Source organism: Petromyzon marinus, chromosome 5 (assembly GCF_048934315.1).
Source record: "Petromyzon marinus isolate PM22_M1 ecotype Great Lakes invasive population chromosome 5, UKy_Petmar_22M1.pri1.0, whole genome shotgun sequence".
Lineage (NCBI taxonomy): Eukaryota > Metazoa > Chordata > Hyperoartia > Petromyzontiformes > Petromyzontidae > Petromyzon > Petromyzon marinus.
The window spans coordinates 12,257,805-12,274,916 of record NC_133671.1 but is presented as its reverse complement, the minus strand read 5'-3'; the positions used below and the strand labels follow the sequence as shown (position 1 = coordinate 12,274,916).

General features: G+C 44.2%; 1 protein-coding gene across 4 annotated transcripts in view; it reads right to left on the bottom strand.

The window, feature by feature from the left end:
* LOC116939056 (transmembrane protein 132D-like) overlaps nt 1-16,388 on the bottom strand; it is a 229,964-nt gene extending 213,576 nt beyond the window's left edge. For 2 of the 4 annotated variants that reach the window (XM_032946940.2, XM_032946941.2), the window contains exon 1: nt 15,362-16,388. The gene's annotated coding sequence lies outside the window, so the exon portion shown is untranslated. The remainder of the gene's footprint in view (nt 1-15,361) is intronic. The other 2 variants (XM_032946943.2, XM_032946942.2) reach the window with 1 other exon arrangement.
* Nucleotides 16,389-17,112: the final 724 nt, after the last annotated feature.

Below are 17,112 nucleotides of genomic sequence, written 5' to 3'. Positions count from 1 at the left end.
GGTACCATATACAGTTGTCATCACGATCGTATCCAATATTTCCCAGTTAAAAATAATTTGCAAAAAAAACCCCATTGATCTAGCATAGTTTTAAACCGCTACACGTATGACTTATTTTTACTCAAATAAAAACATGGCATACCGTATGTAAATATCGTTGAGAATTTAGTTGGAGTTAAAGGCGATGAATTTTAAGCCATAAGATACCCGAAATTAAACATTTTCAATCTCATGAAAGCAAATTTAATTGCCCTTTCTTGACATTTTGTGGAAGAGCAAATAACTAGCGTTACATTTCTGAAACGTGCTTTTTTATTACATATTGGTTGCTTGTTTAACAGGTGACAGTGCATTGTCATGACATTTTTCAAAGCAGTTTACTGCAGTTCAAATTGTATTCTGTACGGGTGTAGTGACGTATATTGGGTCACTACGGCGCACAGCGCCAGTTACTTATTGAGAGGAAAACTTGAGTGTAAGTAATTCTAGATTTAAAGCTTTCGTGACTGCTAGGATCCATACTCTTTGGTTCTATTGGGTAAAGTCACGTAGGTAAAACATACCTACGTGACTTTACCCAATAGAACCAAAGAGTATGGAGTGTAAGTAGTCCTCTCTGCCAGCAGGGTATGCTATGCCTTGGTAAATGGTCCTAAGGAGCATGGTTCTCGCGGCGGGCAGAGAGAAAGAGAGCATGTAAGGACGTAGCAGCCTGATTGGCTGGCAAGAACACGTGACAGGACAGGGTGAGGATGTGGGCCAAAGGTGACAGAAGGGACATGTGATGTAAGGCCCAGATTCTTCTAGGGAGTTCCAGAAGGGGGCTTGGCCGAGGTGAAGCCCGGCCACGTTGAGGGGCATAAAAGGGAGGTCCCGAGGTCTGATCTACTGAAATGGAACCCGCCATGCTACGTCTCTTCGGTTTTCGCTCTTCGGTAATCACGCTCGGCATCGTGGGTCAGGCAGTGTGTTAACTGACCTCACCCGGTTATGTAGTTACCTTGTGGTGGTTACCGCTATATAGTTATCCCGTTGTTACGTTTATGTAGTTACCCCATTGTGGTCATAGAATAAACGTGTAGCCTCCAAAGTCAAGGGTATCTCTCACGTGAATCCACTACACGGGTATAAGCAAATGTAAATGTTTTATTGTTGGTCTCCGTTCAACGTCACTGCCTCAAACTCCACCAACTGATGTGAGCACAGCATGTGAACAAGGCTAATTACAATTAGTGTCGTCAACTGTCCACAGAACCTCTCACTGTGCTCTGCAGGCAGTTGTGGGGCCCAGAATTTTACGAATCCCTCCACCAGTCATATCTAGAACCGATATCATCAGGTCTCAGTCATGTAGCTAGTCTCTTGATCTGCCTCCTGAAACAAGATCAGGATAGAGTTAGGCAAATAATTACTTAAATTCTCCTACAAAAAAGATACCCATATAAAACAATTGGAAAAATAGTAAGATTGAATTAGTCATCTACAGCATTAGCAATGTGGGCAGGTGGAGTGGTGGGGGGAGGTGGGTGGAGACCAAATAATTTTGTGGGCAGTGGACTTTATCACCTATAAGATCTTAGAAAGCATGTCTGTGGGTCAGGAGGACCAGGATTTCTATTCCCAGAATTTCCTGCATCCAAAGTCCTCTTGAGCCCGTGAACGGGCAGGGCGCGACATTCACCCCCTCCAGTCCCCCCTCCTTTTCGGCCGCCTCTCGTCAGGCCCCCGCTGATCGGGTGATCGCACCCCCCCCCCCCCGCGCCAGTGCCCATATCTGAACGGCTGGCTTACCACCGTCGTGGTTATCCTGCACACGCTGAGCACTAATCAACAGAAACGGCGGCAGTATGAATATGCACACTTACCCCCCACCCCCCCGAGGATTAGCCTTAATCCGCTGTGCAAACAGAGGCTAATGCTAGCGGAAAAGGAACAGCAGGGATAGGACTATGGGGCACGCCTCACCGTTAACGCTATTTCTACAGTGTAAACGCGCTGCGTAAAGCGCTGTGTAAACATCGACGGCAGCCGTTTGTGCTGCAGCACACGCACCTCACATGCACGCTCAAATCACTCACACCACCACGCTGCAGCCCTGTGCTCGCGCTCACGCTGGGCACACCGTCTCTCCATGCAGACGCGCCACACACAGATCACATACACTACGCCGAGGTTCTGCCCACACACAGAGAAATCACACTACACCGATATTCTGTACGAGAGTTTATTAATGGCGCCAATACGCATTACCCGGAGCAGGAATATTTCATGAGGAGAGCCTAGCGTAACTCTGCCTATGAACCCAGCTACTCAAACGTCCTACCATGTACCTTGAAACTGGACTCGCGGCGTCCCACGGACACTGAGAGAGTCGGAGGGAGAAGGATGAGAGAATACTTGCCCAATCACTGTCTCGCAGCAGCACTCGCTGGCATCACACGGATGCTGTGAGCGGCTTGAAGAGGCAGGACAGCAGGCAGGGAGTGGGTCGTAACGGCCCGGAGGTTATAGACAACTGACCCAATCGTCCCGGGGCTCCCCCCTTTATGCTCTTGCTGCCGCTCCGCCCACCCATTGTTCTCTCGTGCCCAGTCGTTCTAGTTTTCGGTCTTGCTCTTTATTTCTAGTCTTCGGGTCCACTCTCTATGCTCTCACCCATTCTTTTCCTGTGCCCAGTTATTCGAGCCTTTGTGTTTTTTTACACTTTTCGCTACTTACCCATTGTTCCTTGCCCAGGGTGCCTTGCTCAGGGTGCCTTGCTCAGGGTGCCTAATATTCTACCCTCCATCCTCCCCCCCCCAATGTTGTGTGTAACTCATTGCGGTTGGCCCAGAGAACCTTTTATTTTTGCGCCCATACAATTTGAAGCCAATTTAGGGGCACCGCAATGTAACCTGTCCTGTGGGGGTCAGCAAACCTCCTGGCACCGGAAAACCATGGGACTCTCCCCCTAGGGGCCCTTCGGATTAAAAACCGATGTGCCAGGCAACCCCCCACCAGGACACTACGTGGGTGCACTGCGTGCGGGTGTGTGTTTAGTGCGGGGGTGGGGGGGGGGGAGTTGCGGCACTGGCGGAGTTGCTCCGCGGTCAGGCATTTGAACTTTCATGTTAACACCAGAAATTTCAAGATAGAGATGCTGTGTTCCATACAAAAAGGCTGTCAGACCAGATGCCTGGTTTGTGTCAGTAGTCTTGAAAGACCTGCACATGTGAACAGTGCTGTCTCAAAGGAAGATCCTTCAGTTGGCTGTGGGAAGACAACGTTGCCAATATTGGGCATTGTCATTCAGACAGCTCTGAGGGTATTCACCCAAGTATTTGTGGCCCTAGTGGTTGCGTTGAGAGAGAATTATATTTATTCCTTCCCAAAGCGAGGCTATATACTCCTCATGGCCTCCTTTGCAAAGGCAGCTAGGACATTCCAACACATGAGTCTCATGAGCTGCTGTTGCAGCAGGGTGAGATCCTCAATGTAACCAAGTTTAAAATAGCTCTGTTTATCGGACTGATTCACCTGGGGGTAGAGTTGAGGACAGCATTGGGGTTTGTGAGAGGTTTGAGCACGATTTATTATTCTTACGTTTGCCAGGATAACCATAACACAGTAAAGAAAAGTAAATCTTCTCGCACTTACATCGATGAACTTATTTTCTACGTGTGTCATTTCCAACGTTCACGAACCCCAAGCTCCCTAAAGAGATTTGTCTGTAAGCTTGGGATCATGTTACCTCTTAAGGATCACCCCGTAGGATTCGGAAACCGCGAGAGTCCCTGGTTGGAATCAATCCGGATGGGTGACTGACGCGGATCTGACAAGGGAAGGCATATCTCTGTTCCGGTGGGAGGGGTGGAGGGTTCAGAAGGCAGGAGATTGAAACAACTGCACGTATATCCTAGCTATGTTGTATGCATGTATGTTGAACTTTTTTGCACCGTACGTAGCCAACTGTGCTTATAACAGTGGCACTGGTTAGAGTTTTGCGTTTTTGTGGCCATCTAGGATGCTCTTTCTGATATTAGAAATCCACTGGAGCTACGCACTTTTAAATCTAGATTAAACACGGTTGGCTACATACGGTGCGAAATAAGTTCAACAACATACATACAGAGTAATTTTACGTCGACCAGTGTTGACGAGAGGGTAACACTACCACTACAGTGTCTGCTAAGGCCATTTGTATGTGCAATTAAAGTAATACATAATTTGCTGAGATCTGGCAGGTAGCGCAACTGAGGAAGAGATTTATTATGCACTTGGCAAGAGCAGCTCTGACACAAGGTCTGGCAACTTAGATTTTACAACAGAAGTGGAAGGAAAACTATTTTTTTTAAATCAAACGGGAGCTCTTCACCTCTCGTGACATGCAGAAATTGTGATATATTTTTTTGTTCACAGCCGTTGTTTGTTACATTTGGGGATCTATAGGAGAGGGGGCTGCACTGCTTGCTCTGCAATGCAACGACAACTCATGCGTGCAAAAAAAGGATAGCACTCGTATGAACCTAAATTATAAAAAGACCCACGAGCTGGAATGCCATCTCATGGGCACCTCAACAGGTTGAGGAATTGTGTCATTCATCAACAATGGCCTCTCCAGTATTGGATCACTGTAATAGGTAAATAAACAAGAATCAAAACCTGAAACCACGTCTGCCATCTGCAACCACTCTAAATATACTATCTTCCACTGTGATAAAAACATAGCATTTCGCCCAATCACCCAAGCTCCCACTCAATATAAATTAGTGATGGTGGTGTAGTATGGAGGAATAACACTTTTTTGCAGTATCATGTAATGTTTTGATTTGCAGGTTAAGAGGTACAAAAGATGCTGAGTGAGTTTCAGAGCTTTTACAATGAATGAGTAAGGTGGGATAAACGTTCACTCGATGTTCCATTTTTTAAAGGTGTTCACAATCACACCGTGCAGAACTCATGAGTGTGTGTAAGCTATCTGCCGCTTCTTGGGGATGTCCTCACGCGGTTGTTCAAGACCGTCATCCACCGTCAATGAGGGAGTGGCACCATCATCCACTGTCACCGAGGGAGTGGGATCATCATTCACTGTTGCTGAGGGAGTGTGACCATCATCCACCATCGTCAAGGGAGTGGCACCATCATCCACTGTTGCTGAGGGAGTGTGACCATCATCCACCATCACCAAGGGAGTGTGACCATCATCCACCATCGCCAAGGGAGTGGCACCATCATCCACTGTTGATGAAGGAGTGTGACATTCATCCACCATCGTCAAGGGAGTGGCACCATCATCCACTGTTGCTGAGGAAGTGTGACCATCATCCACTGATGCTGAGTGAGTATGACCATCATCCACTGTCGCCAAGGGAATAGCACAATCATCCACTGTTGCTGAGGGAGTGCGACCATCATCCATTGTCGCTAAGGGAGTGGCACCATCACGCACTGTTTCTGAGGGAGTGTGACATTCATCCACCTTTGCCACGTTGTGGCCGAAACGTCGTGAGAATTTTATTTGAGTATGTTTTATTTTTATTATTTCATTATTTCCCTTCTACGTTACTTTAGCGAAAGAACCAAGAAGATGAATCCCTGCTGTCACGAAAGCTTTACAGTGAGGGAAAAAAGTATTTGATCCCCTGCTTATTTTGTACGTTTGCCCACTGACAAAGAAATGATCAGTCTATAATTTTAATGGTAGGTTTATTTGAACATTGAGAGACAGAATGACATCAACAAAATCCAGAAAAACGCATGTCAAAAATGTTATAAATTGATTTGCATTTTAATGAGGGAAATAAGTATTTGACCCCTCTGCAAAACATGACTTAGTACTTGGTGGCAAAACCCTTGTTGGCAATCACAGAGGCCAGACGTTTCTTGTAGTTGGCCACAATCTTTGCAAACATCGCAGGAGGGATTTTGTCCCACTCCTCTTTGCAGATCTTCTCCAAGTAATTCAAGTTTCGAGGCTGACGTTTGGCAAATCGAACCTTCAGCTACCTCCACAGATATTCTATGGGAGTAAGGTCTGGAGACTGGCTAGGCCACTCCAGGACCTTAATGTGCTTCTTCTTGAGCCACTCCTTTGTTGCCTTGGCCGTGTTTTTTTGGGTCATTGTCATGCTGGAATACCCATCTACGACCCATTTTCAATGCCCTGCCTGAGGAAAGGAGGTTCTCACCCAAGATTTGACGGTACATGGCCCCGTCCATCGTCCCTTTGATGCGGTGAAGTTGTCCTGTCACCTTAGCAGAAAAACACCCCCAAAGCATAATGTTTCCACCTCCATGTTTTACGGTGGGGATGGTGTTCTTGGGGTCATAGGCAGCATTCCTCCTCCTCCAAACACGGCGAGTTGAGTTGATGCCAAAGAGCTCCATTTTGGTCTCATCTGACCACAACAATTTCACCCAGTTGTCCTCTGAATCATTCAGATGTTCAATGGCAAACTTCAGACGGGCATGTATATGTGCTTTCTTGAGCAGGGGGACCTTGCGGGCGCTGGAGGATTTCAGTCTATTACGGCGTAGTGTGTTATCAATTGTTTTTTTGGTGACTATGGTCCCAGCTGCCTTGAGATCATTGACAAAATCATTGCAACTTCACGAGGTGAGGTCTTGCATGGAGCCCCAGGCCGTGGAAGATTGACAGTTCTTTTCTGTTTCTTCCATTTGCGAATAATCGCACCAACTGTTGTCACCTTCTCACCAAGCTGCTTAGCAATGGTCTTGTAGCCCATTCCAGCCTTGTGTAGGTCTACAATCTTGCCCCTGACATCCTTGGAGAGCTCGTTGGTCTTGGCCACTGTTGCTGAGTGAGTACGACCATCATCCACTGTCACCAACGGAGTGGCACCATCATCCATTGTTGCCAAGGGAGTGCGACTATCATCCACCTTCGCCAAGAGAGTGGCACCATCATCCACTGTTACTGAGGGAGTGCGACTATCATCCACTGTCGCCAAGAGAGTGGCACCATCATCCACTGTTGCTGAGGGAGTGGCACCATCATCCACTGTTACTGAAGGAGTGCGACCATCATCCATCATCATCAAGGGAGTGGCACCATCATCCACTGTTGCTGAGGGAGTGTGACCATCATCCACCTTCGCCAAGGGAGCGGCACCATCATCCACTGTTGCTGAGGGAGTGCGACTATCATCCACCATTGCCAAGGGAGTTGCACCATCATCCACTGTTGCTGAGGGAGTGTGACCATCATCCACCTTCGCAAAGGGAATGGCACCATCATACACTGTTGCTGAGGGAGTGAGACCATCATCCTCCGTCACCGAGAGAGTGTAACCATCATCCACCGTCACCGAGGGAGTGGCACCATCATCCACTGTTGCTGAGGCAGGGCGACCATCATCCATCCTCGCCAAGGGAGTGGCACCATCTTCCACTGTTGCTGAGGGAGTGTGTCCATCATCCATCATCGCCAAGGGAGTGGCACCATCATCCACTGTCGCCACGGGAGTGGCATCATCTTCCACTGTTGCTGAGGGAGTGTGACCATTATCCACCTTCACCAAGGGAGTGGCACCATCATCCACTGTTGCTGAGGGAGTGTGACCATCATCCACCTTCGCCAAAGGAACGGCACCATCATCCACTTTTGCTGAGGGAGTGGGACCATCATCCAATGTCGCCAAGGGACTGGCACCATCAGCCACTGTTGCTGAGGGAGTGGGACCATCATCCATCATCGCCAAGGGAGTGGCACCATCATCCACTGTTTCTGAGGGAGTGGCACCATCATCCTCCGTCACTGAGGGAGTGCGATCATCATTCACCGTCACCGAGGGAGTGGCACCATCAACAACTGTTGCTGAGGGAGTGTGACCATCATCCACTGTTGCTGAGGGAGTGTGACCATCATCAACTGTTGCTGAGGCAGTGGGACCATCATCCACTGTCGCCAAGGGAGTGGCACCATCATCCACTGTTGCAGAGGGTGTGGAACCATCATCTACCTTCACCAAGGGAGTGCGACCATCATCTACCGTAACCGATGGAGTAGCACCATCATACACCGTCACCGAGGGAGTGGGACCATCATCCACTGTTGCTGAGGGAGTGAGATCAACATGCATAGCCTTAACATAATTATTTTCAGAACACTCGCCTGCTCTTACATAATTAAAAAATTCCTATTGGGCATGATCCCAAATATGTGAATGCGTTTATTTAAGCTGACAAGAAACATCAATTATTGTTGGTGTCTTCCAGGGCCAATAAATATATATAAACACCCAGGTCTGTCATTCTGTCATTCTGTCATTGTGTGATTAGTTGAATTGCGTCACGTGACCGCGAGCAAACAGCCAACCAGAGGTGCGCCCCTCACGAACATGTACGCCCCCGAGGTGATGTTGCGCCGTAAGAAGGCGCTGTGGGCAGCTGATCTGCCTTCCACCCCCCACCCCCCCGTGACCGGAGGTTGACACCCCAGAGCCCCCAGGGGTGGGGGCTGAGGGGGAGGTGGACCCCCCCCCCCCCCCACCACTTCCTAAGACCCATTAAGATAAGACCTTCCAAATAATCCTAACAGTTATCTTAGTGATTAATAAGTCATAGCTCTTAGAAGTGAATGTAAATCTCACAACTAAAGTTTAAATACATTTTCATTCATTTGAATTAAAGTTGCATTGCGGGATCGTCAAAAAAGGTATGTAGAGTGAAAGTTTTAAGTGAAAGCCGAGTAAAGCCACTCTTATTGGACTTGTTGAAAGTCCTCAAGTACAGCAAAGCCATTTGTGTTGTTGGGGGGGGGGGCGCAGGCTGTGGTTGTTCGGGGGTGCTACTACTATGAGCCAAGAATGTCTGTGTGTCCCACGCGTGACGTCACTCCACATGCCGCACCCCCCCCCCCCGCGCCATTAATATTCATGAGCGGGTGGATTTTTACACTCACGCAGAAGAAGTTCGAGCGGAATGATTTTTTTTCGCTAATTCACTTTAAGTTTGACGTTTCTTTTTTAAAAGTGAATCTAATATATAATTATACAGGGTGTTTAAAATGCATGGACCCGATTTGAAATCGCTATAACTCTGCAACCACGAACCGCCCATGAATGAAATTCTTAGCGCTTGAAAGGGTGGGGCATATAGTTTCAAATGATTACTTCTAGATGCCTCTCCCAGCGCACAAACAGCCCCTAGCCTCAGTCATTCGTAAGATGGTGACCCCGCAACACAAGGCGTTTTACGTTCTGCAGTTCAGCAAGACTGAATCCGTAATTGCTGTGCAGCGTGCGTTTCAACGGCGTTTTGGCATTGATCCGCCAATGTCAAAGAGCATTCGTTGTTGGTACCGACAATTTGAGGAAACGAGCTGTTTATGTAAGGGGAAGAGCACAGGGTGACCACGCACTTCAGAGGAAAACGTGAGAACAGAGGCGTTTGGGACGAATTCAACTATCGTCTCGATGTTGTCCGTAAAGCTGGTGGAGGGTACATAGAGCATTTATAAAATGGTTTGTAAAACTTGATAACTCATTAAACCGTTTGTAACTTTTTGTGTAATTGTAACATGTTGCCTTCGTGAAATATACTGCTTTGAAATTGGGTTAATCGTTTTCAAACACCCTGTACACAGCAAGAAAGTGGATTTGGTGTCTTTTTTATTTCTTCAGCACGAGACAAAAGGGAAGTCTAATTTATGCTTCTACATTATGGTAAAATAGGCATTTATCGGTGTTTTTCCAGATATTGTATCGATTTCCAATTTATTTCAACCCCAGCGACTGAAAGCAGAAGATAATAAAGTATACGAGCAGTGAATTTGACAAAGTTGAAGGTGAGTTATATACAGTGCTACAGTGACATGAAATTAGGTGATTAATAACGTAGTTTTGTGCAAGAATTACTGCCATTAATACGGTGCTACAGTGAACTGCGGTGAAGTGTTTTAAAACATACTTTTGTGCAAGATTCACTGCCATTAGGACGAGCAAAGAAGCTAGTGACATAATCCGTTGCCTTTCCAAGAATATTTTAAAAACCTCAATTTTGCTAGCTGTGGTAACAGATATCCCTCAAACACTCACAAAGTCATCTGCACAAATTAGATAGTTGATTCTTAAAATTATTTATCTTGTCAGATATGTTAATGTGCTCCTTGCATCCAATGCGTTAACATTTTCTGATCAACAAACACATGGATAATGATGATGAGAGAGTTATCTCCACTAATATGCATACTTGTGAATGACAGGCATCTAATTATAAATGTTGGCAATTATGCAGTTTCATTAGTTTTCAAAGTGTCTTAGAAAATTACATGAAATATTAAATGAAGCCATTTGGTGCACAGACATTAATCGTGGCTTAACTTTCTCTGTATTCATACCAGCTGTTCAAATTACAGTGCTGGCAGTTTAACTTGGAAGAAGGTAATTATTTAATTACTGGAATTATCAAGTAGGAGGAAATCCCATTACTGTGGGCTTAAGGAGAATTCACTTTAAAAACCACAACAAATATGTGACGTTAAACGTGCACTGAGGCAATTCAATACTCTTAAGCGAAATAATTTATAGTTTTTTCTCCATCTAAATTATATTGCAAGTTTATTTTCGTCATGATGTCACGAGACGAATAATATTCATATTCACAACTCTGCAGCCTTGGAAAATAAGGTAATAGAACTACTTCTGAATTAACTTTGGTTGACCTCTTCAACCAAACAAGGGGGAACACCATTTAATCGGTGTGCAAAGGTTGTTGGTCCCGTGTAAATCACAGCCAAAAGCGTTATGTCTTAGAGCTGAAATGAACCAAATTAAGTGTAAAAACTAAAGTTAATGTGATGGACATTTATCTGCGTGCATTCACTGGTGGTGGGGCTGAGACCTACAACTACTTATACGTGAGAACCGAGTTTATTACCGGATCGCTGGAACCCAAATTCACATGCAGTATATTAGCAGCACCAGCTCATTGCTTGACCCCTGAGCCACGTGGTTACCCCATCCAGTTTAGCCGTTTAAGAGGCCCACTCTGTAAAATATAGACATTCAACTGAATTTTTCCTATACAGATCACTACAACTATAATGCAAATGCTCGAGGAAATAGTCACGTAGAGTACACTGAAATCCTTCTAATCTGCACTGACGTAGGGAGTACTGTTTGCATATAAGCATAATCCCAGATGAGAGATGGACATTTTCAATGCTATTCCATTTATCTGTGAAGAATAACAGATAACAGGAAGGTCTTCATTTTATCCATTTTTGTTATCCATGGTCAGAATTAATAAAATTGTTACCATCACCATCGTAGTTTAATAATTTACCATCACCATTATGCATAATCAGCAATAGCAGCAGCAGCATCTTGGCAGCAGCCTATGATCCAGCACTGCACAGAATTCGTTCTCTCAATCTCATAATCTTTGTCATCACCCAAGAAATGTTCGCACACATCTGCATGTGTGTATGCACAGGGATACTGCTAGAGGCACATAGCACCCAATGTGTATGTAAGTCTTTGTGCTGTGCTGGCCTTCATAGGTGCTCGCTAACAGCATTTGCCCCAACAGTCGATTGAAGGCTATATGGGGGATCTTTGTCTTTTTGCATGTGAAGTGACATAGCACGACTCTTGGACAGCAGCAGTAGCAACTGCAGGTGGGCACTTAGCGCATACGCCGCTGAGCATATACGCGGGTGTGCCGGCAGGGCAGAGGAACTGGGGCAAGGGTCATGGTAAACCTCGTGTGGAAGCCCATGCAACCCTCCAAGAGGGTTTAAGAAGGGAGGCGCGGCTAGGGCGGAGCTAAGCCGCGCTGATGGGAATATAAGCAGCGGAGAGCGAGAGGTCCGGGCTGCCGGTTCTGGGATTGGACGAGTCTCGTCGTTGCTGTCGTCATCACCACCCTCGTCGCCGCCTTCCCCGATCATTGCGTGGCCAGACAGTAGTTGGCTGTCCCGGTCGACGCCGTCGGTGCAACGTGGATAGGGTCATGTCTGGGATGGGTCGTGCGGCAGCGGGGTCGTGTGTGAGAGAGAGAGAGAAGGGGCCCGAGACGTGGCGTGAGCTCGGCAACAACACTAAAAGGGCACAGCGGTGCCTCCTGCGACTACCTTGTCTCTGGCTGACTGTGTGTGTGACGCACGCCGCGCGCACGCATAGACGACACTACACATGTATACAGAGAGTGCGTGCGTGCGTATGCAGGTGGGTGAGTAAGTGTGCAGGTTGAGCTGACATGAAGAGGAGTGAGCGGGTGCGCATGCCAGCAAGTGAATATATGTATGGGAAAATGAGCAAGGTATTGTGCACGATGGACAGAGTGCAAAGTGTGCCTGTGGGTAAGTAAATATATGTGTAAATACTTAGCTATGCAGATTGCAATTTACAATAATGTTTGAAAGTATTATTGGCAATATAATTTGGGACCTAATTTTTTGTTATTTAAACTATTTACTCTGATTAAAAAAATAAAATCCAGTTCATCATCAGAGATAACCAGTAAGTAACTGTATATCCCTATGTTGAATGCCAATTGTTGCATCTCAGTATGACATAGGGAAAACTAACCCCAAGCATAGGATGGTACAATGCACCACAATGCAATTAAAATAACTAAAATAATTACGGTACTGTATATGTATATTAAATGAACATCGTATCATGCGTGTGATCAACGTATGGCAGTAACAACACATGTTAAACAATTTTTCCATATGTTCTCTATACTATAATTAATGAGTGCTATATTTATTACATTCGGTTTAGGTTGTACAAAGCCCGAGATTCCTTTAACGGATGGCTGTAGGGAACAGAGACTAGTTCAGGGTCCAAATCCACAAATACCCCTTTCTAGTAGGCGAGTGATCTGCAGCCAGCAGAAAGGTCCCTCTGGACTTTCAGACAACTGTCACGACCAACTGCCATGACGGTCCCACCCTCCGTGCCAGTTCCTCTATTAAGGGACGAGCAATTAAAGTGGTTCATTATTGTTTTTTTTTTACCAGTTCTAGCATTTGTCATATCACCGACTCCTGTAACTTCCACCCCTCCCAACTCCCCACATTGTCTGCTTTGCTCCATTAACACGAGAACACATAATTAGCCACATTTACTTCACATTTGCAAGTGGTCAGCGTGGTGGTGAAGTGTAGTTTTGAAAAACGTATTCTGTGACGCTAAATGTGAAAATGCATAGAAACACTGATGCAAGGGTGTACCTGGAAATTATTGATGGTGTCAATGATCAAACGCGTGGAGCTGCTTAGAAATGTGTACTAGTTAGTGATAATATATACTATGAATAGTACATGTATTTTTTCTGAAAAGTTACATTTCAAATTGAGCAAGGTGGAGGTTTTTTTTTAAAATTGCATTTGATAACAGATAATGCCCAAAGAAGGACACTGACACAATACGTGCAGCAGCTCAAAAGGGTCCCAATAAGCATAGGAGTGATGTATACACACGGTGGCAGAAAGAGGAATGCATGGATTATGGAACAAATGTAAGTAAGATACACCATTGTGACTGTGGTTAGAATGGATGGCTGGTGGTTGAGACTGGTGATGGAATATGCAGCCGGATGAGAGAAAACGCCTGAGAGGATGACCACCGTGGTTATGGAGTGACAAGATCAGTTCATGTGCAGGAGAGATATGCAAATTGTGACATGAAGGAACTGTAATGTATGACGATATTGTGGAGAGATCTTTGTCTATCAGACAAGTGCTAATGGCATTGATGAAAGAAATATTACAATTACACTCAGCTTCTTTGGCTAAGACCCACTGTTTACGCAGGTGTCCTCCATTGCTTTTTTTTTAAATCACTTTTATATCAAACAACATTGAGAACCCCACAATCTATATGTAACACCTAGAGCAATATAATGATATGTTCGTATTTAATTCCTCCTGGAATACACCTGATCTTGTCAGAGCTATGCAGGGAAGCTTAATTGAGCCTGGATAGTGCTTGGTGGATGGGTGACCACCATGTGCAAAAGACAGGTGCATTGTGGGCAGTCGGGGTAGTGCAGCAAATTCCATTGTTCTGCACTAACCCGCACCTCCACCAAACCGCAATGATCAGCACGGTGAAGTATGGCCACATAATCCCCACTGCTTGCGGGAGTAAGGATGCCCTCATCAAGCAGCGGATGCACAACAAAATGGCTGTGCATGTACATATTCCACATTTTTTTTGAAATGGTTTTATAATCTGCCTATCACAGGAATCAGTAGGAATGCAGCACACACTGTATATACACTTGCGTTTAAAGTACCTTTAAAGGTAGTATAGGGACGATCACAGTTACCTCGTTTGGCATGAACTCTCTTTTTAGGTTATTCTCAGAAAAATGCATGTTATATACATTTATACAAACGAAAGAAAATATTAGTGAGCCTTAATATACAATGATTCAGCTTGATAGATTGGCCAGTGAAGCAACCAACATTTTTTGGAAATTGTATATTTTTGTAAAATATATTTGCTTATATTTTTGGCTTGTTAAATAGGTAGTACTGCCCTAAGAACATTAACTACCATCTGCTCTAGGGGCCAACAAAATCCCCAAAACAGAATCTTGGAAGCTACTACTTTGTATGGCAGTGCCAAGTATCTGCTGCCAACGCCAAAGCAGATAGTGCCTGCAGTTCTCACAGATGCAGGCATATCAAAAAATTACACCCTTGAGCACACGCCATGTTTGAGGCATGAGACCACAAAACGTATCATTTATAGCCCTCCCCAGTGCACCCATGCCAGCATCATGCAAGCCGTTAAATTGAGCAAGGATTTAAAAGATCCAGCTGTGTTTCCTCACAAATAAATTCGACCGCAATTATTTAAAGATTACTGAGATAATTTTAGTGCAATGCCCTTTTCACTCGACTTTGGATAAAAGCAGCACAGACGTTTTATTTAGCAAATAACTTTCTTGCCAAAATTTTAGGTGCCTAAGACCGTTCAGTAGGAAAGAAAAATCAATCTCGAAATAATATATTTAAATGTTATATCGCATCCTTCTGCGAGTTTGTATGTAAACAGAAAGGCGTACTCTATTGATGCTTAACTCAACAGAACTTAATAAGGCCAATAATACGATTTTAAGGGAAACTGAAACAAATAACCTCAGGAAGTACACTATTGCATTAATTGACTTTAAAATATATATATGCATTTCTCCCTCCTGCAAGGGATAATCGCACACCTCCGATTAGCATGGTTGGCTATGCACGGTGCAACAGAAGTTCAACATACATACAGAATACAAACATTTTAAAAACATTGCAAATAGCTTAACATCATATCACTGCCATCACCATGATTGTTTAGAATTAATAATATCCATACCATTTACACTCAAAGCAATAACAAAAAAAAACACCTACCAAAATTCGACTTGATACTTGTTTAAGTGGTGGTGGGCATCAAAGCAAAAAAATACATTAATGCATGCCCTAGCTTCAGTGCAATGCATATAGACAGGCACAAACTCAATGCAGCAATCAGGCTGTATGTTTGGTGAGGTTCATTTATAGTTACAAGGACATTCGGGACAAAGTAGAATGTGTGTTGCGCATGCAAATTTTTTCAGGGAAAAAAAAACTTTTCAGGTTACCATGCCACCCTTCTCCCCCAGCTTCAGCTCTTTTGGAGTGCTAATTTAATGTTACCAATGTTATGGTGCATCTTGATCTGGAACGACTTGATCTGAAACTTAATTGCTAATAAATGCTAATAAATGATGGTATAAATGATTGTATATGTACCCAGAGTTTTAGAGTGATTTATAACAAGGGTACGGTGCATCTCGTTATTGTTCATTTTAACCAATGTCTGGTCAACACTCTGTAGGGAATCTGTGACTATACAACATGGGAGACTAATATAAACTTTTTTTTTATTTTAGCAGGTAGCCAGCGACCTGGCCACAAACGATAGCTCGACGAAGTGGCTTATCATGTGGAAATTTACAGACAAAAACAAAATTCACGTACGTGGTAATATTCATGTGCTCAACAAGGTCACCGTGCAGACCGGCTTGAGGTGTTTTTTTGTCCCACGACTCTCATGATCTTCAATAAGTTCCTTTAATGTTGCTGTTGAAGCCTTTGGCATTTTGATTGACGATCAAGGGAATCATAGACATGGTTTGCTGTGACTTTGGAAACTTCTAGTGATTAACATTTTTTTCATTAATGGTTCTAAGGATATGCATTTTAACAGTATTCCTTAAAGAGGTTTTTTTTTCTATTTGTAGCAGTAGTCTAATTCTCCTGCTTGTGGCTTTCGGCCTAATGCAGATTTTCCTAATCACTTCCCAAGTGCAATCACTACGTGGCGCTGTCGCATGTTAAAATCTCCTATTTTATGCTGCGTAAAATAAAATAAAAAAATGCACACACAAATTAGTAGAAACTACATTTCCTCTTAATTGCTATTTACAGAAGCCATAAATAGAGGTCAAGAGCTTCCATTAAAAGTTAACTTTTAATTTGCAGATTGTGTGTTGATGAAGGAGATCATGGTATGTATAATGTTATCCCCTCCAGAAGAAAATAAAAGTGTCATTTAATTTGTAAATACTATTCATTTTTGATTCACCCCGTTGCGAATCAACGTGTAGTTGCACTGTTGTGTCATCATATTGTTTATACTGACATTAATGTAGCTGCCTCTGTGCGTTTGATAGAGTTGGGTGAACCCATTTTGACAAATACGAACATAAAATATTGTCTGTTGCAGGATTCAAAGCATTATTGTGAGTTCAAGAATAACTATTAATTTATGAATTGATGTATTGTTACACCCAGTGTAAGCACCATTCCTTATTACAAGACTACAAATAGTTAAACATGTCACACTGTGCCTCTGAGCTCAGATATAGCAAATTCAAATTCTTCCTCTTGATTTCTCTGTATAAAAAGGCAAATTCGTAACTCAAGCCTTCTATCCAGTATGATCTTGCACCGTCTTTGCATTTCCCAATACTTCACTCCATTTTTACAGTAACCAAGTAGCCCCTTTCTCCTCCCTCTAATTATTTTCTCCAGCATCCTGATGCCTTTAACATTTTTCAGAAAACCTTCACTTCTGACAATAGACGCTTTCATTTATCCTGCTTTTTAATGATCCTCAT